We start from the raw sequence: 2,960 nt of genomic DNA on the forward strand, positions 1-2,960 counted from the left end.
CACTTTTTAAAAAACTGTTTCTGATTGGGATAGAAATAGAATAGAGACATGGTTTTAATAAAAAATATGTCAAAACCTGCTATTGGAGTCCTTACTGTAAATAGATATTTCCATAAAAATGTAATAAACGTAAATGGAAAAGATCCCATTTTAAACATGGCCGCCACAGCTTCATGTCTCCTGTACTGTCACATGAGAGGAGGGTGTCTTGTGTAATGCTCCCTCCTGGCAGCATGTCCTGGTTTTGCTGCTGACATACACACACACACACACACACATGCTGTGAACATGCTTTCCTGTGCTCACATACAGGGATGATGGTGTGTGCTTCCCCTTGTCCTACATACACACTGCCAAGACCCCTGCGTTTCCAGGAGGGTTGTGATCACTGGCTGCACTCCAGGAGAAGATCTACACAGGCAGGACATTGAGCTGGCTGCAGGAGGTCAAAGGTACAGGGACACTGCTGGACATTGCAAAGTACAGTCACATTGTGGCTCTGTGATCACTGGCTTGGTTGAACACCAGCAGCCAACATTTGGAGCATTTTACACTACATAGCACACTTGTTGACATGCTGATGTGTTACATTGTGTTTTTGTATGTACTGCTATGTTTTGGTCATGTGTGTATTTTTGCTTTTTTTAAAAAAAGACAAAGTTTTATTTAGCAAACATGCTATAATGTGCTCCCATGCAAAACAATGCAGTCTGTGTGATGTATCTTCCAGCCCACAACCACCTAGCAGGTTGGTGTGAACTGAAAAAGTAAATAAGTTTTGCCTTTCCATGTGTTAACATTGCATGGACCAATACAGTACAATGGTAATGCTGTGAATTGGCCCTTTAACTTTGTTTTACTTTCATGCTGAGTTGGTATATTTAAGTCATGTGATTTATAGTGTTACCACCTGCCCTTGATACACAGAGACAATGGGTCTCATTTAAAAAAGCTCTCCAAGGCTGGAGAGGATACACTTTCATCAAGGAAGCTGGGTGGTCCAGCAAATCTTGAATGGATCTGGTCCAGGATTCAAAACATTTGCTAGCAAATAGTAAAAGACTTTGAAGAAATCCATTCCAGGTTTGCTGGATCACCCAGCTTCCTTGATGAAAGTGTATCCTCGACAGCCTTGGAGAGCTTTATTAAATCAGGCCCAATGACTAGATTTGAAGATTTATAGCTGGAAATTCTCGTCCTTGCAAATGTCCCTGATTTTTTTGATGTTGTGGAAACTTTTTTTTAGTTAGGAGTATTATTAATAAACAGGATTTATATTGAGCCAACATATTACGCAGCACTGTACATTAAATACTGGTTGCAAATGACAGACAGATACAGACCGTGACACAGGAGGAGAGGACCCTTCCCTGAAGAGCTTACAATCTAAGAAGTGGGGGAAGTAACACACAAGAGGAGGGGGATATGAAATGGTGGGTGAGTAGTGAGGGTTTAAAAGACAGAAGAAGATAAGTACAAGTATGAAAAGATGGGTTTGAGTGCTCTTAAATAAGCAGAAAGTAGGAGCAAGCCGAATAGGACGAGGAAGAACCATTCCAGAGAGTCGGGGCAGCTGTAGAAAAGTCTTGGACTGTGCGTGTGATTAGGTTATGAGTGAGGAAGTCATTAGTAGGTCATTTGAGGAGCGAAGAGAGCGGCTGGGGGGATTTACAATAGTTATGTGTCCATGGCCAGTTAGGTTGCTTTTCCTTGAGCTCATGTCCCAAAGTCAACACATATATGGGAATCTCTTCCCTCTTACAGAGTTGTCACCAGAACAGATGTCCCCATTGGAAGGTTTCCCCGGGCTTCCCCCATTCCAGTGACAACTGTATCATTTTCAATGTCTCATCTCTTTTTTTTGACACAGTGACAATCCTCGTCATGACAAACAGAGATGGTGAATCTGTGTAATGGGGATAACAATTAAACTCTTTTCAAAACCTAAGGGAAATATTTTAGCATTTAGATATACATTAAAGTGAACCTGTGCTTTGCTCATACATTTCAGAGGAGCCTGTTAATCATCTCCTTCCCTGCAGCATAATTTTTCACCTTCCTTTCTCTTCCAGAAATTATCAGCGGTGCAGGAGATCCTTCGCTATACTTCTATGGAATCATCCCCTGTCTGGTCCTGAATGCTGCAGAATCTCAAAACGGGTTGACACTTTTCCGACCCCGTAAGCAAGGTGCCGATTTCATAGAGACTAGCGGGAGGTCTCATAGCGATCCTGATGCTGGGGATAAATTGACAAGTTGTAAAATGTCCCTAATGTAAGGTACAAGTCACTGGAATCATAGCATAGCCGCAGTTATGGACTCCACATGTGATAAATCTAGTTGCCAACGCTGTCACATGGAGTCACATGCACTGCTCTTTTCACTGAATGGAGTACAGTTATAATGTCACCAATGACAAGGAATCTGTACATTCCCAAACGCAGTTTGGTAATTAAGGAATTAGGGACATTTTTTGCATTTTGGCATTTGCTACCCAAGCCAGTTTTCCAATATTTTAAAACTGCTTTTCTGTTTCTGATTGCACCTATCCATCATTTCTACAATTACTCAAATGTCTTTTACTTGCCAGCAAGATAGCACTAGGTTGGTTGTCAGGGTTTCCTATAATCATTTTCTATTTACTGGTTCTAGATATTTATTAAGAAAATGTCTTCTCTTTAGGTTCACTGAACTTTAGGCTTTTTTGCCAATGCTTGCATAAAGTAAAATGTGTTCAAGCAGAACTCCAGGCTTAGCCTACTTTTTGCTCTTGTGTATTCTTTTCAGTTTTGATGTTCCTTCTGATCTTTACATTCTTGAGAACAAATATTGAATGTTACTGAAATTAGCTTGATCTTGCCCTATTACCAGACTGATAGACTAATCCAGTCCTCTACCAGACTGATAGACTAATCCAGTCCTCTACCAGACTGATAGACTAATCCAGTCCTCTACCAGAC

The 2,960-nt window shown here is 40.9% G+C and overlaps 1 protein-coding gene across 1 annotated transcript in view; it reads left to right on the plus strand.

The window, feature by feature from the left end:
• Positions 1-207: 207 nt before the first annotated feature.
• Positions 208-2,960, plus strand: part of SLC25A40 (solute carrier family 25 member 40) — a 15,004-nt gene continuing 12,251 nt past the window's right edge. The window contains exons 1-2 of the mRNA XM_072413416.1: positions 208-452; positions 2,073-2,189. The gene's annotated coding sequence lies outside the window, so the exon portion shown is untranslated. The remainder of the gene's footprint in view (positions 453-2,072; positions 2,190-2,960) is intronic.

The sequence above is a fragment of the Pyxicephalus adspersus genome, chromosome 5 (assembly GCF_032062135.1).
Source record: "Pyxicephalus adspersus chromosome 5, UCB_Pads_2.0, whole genome shotgun sequence".
NCBI lineage: Eukaryota > Metazoa > Chordata > Amphibia > Anura > Pyxicephalidae > Pyxicephalus > Pyxicephalus adspersus.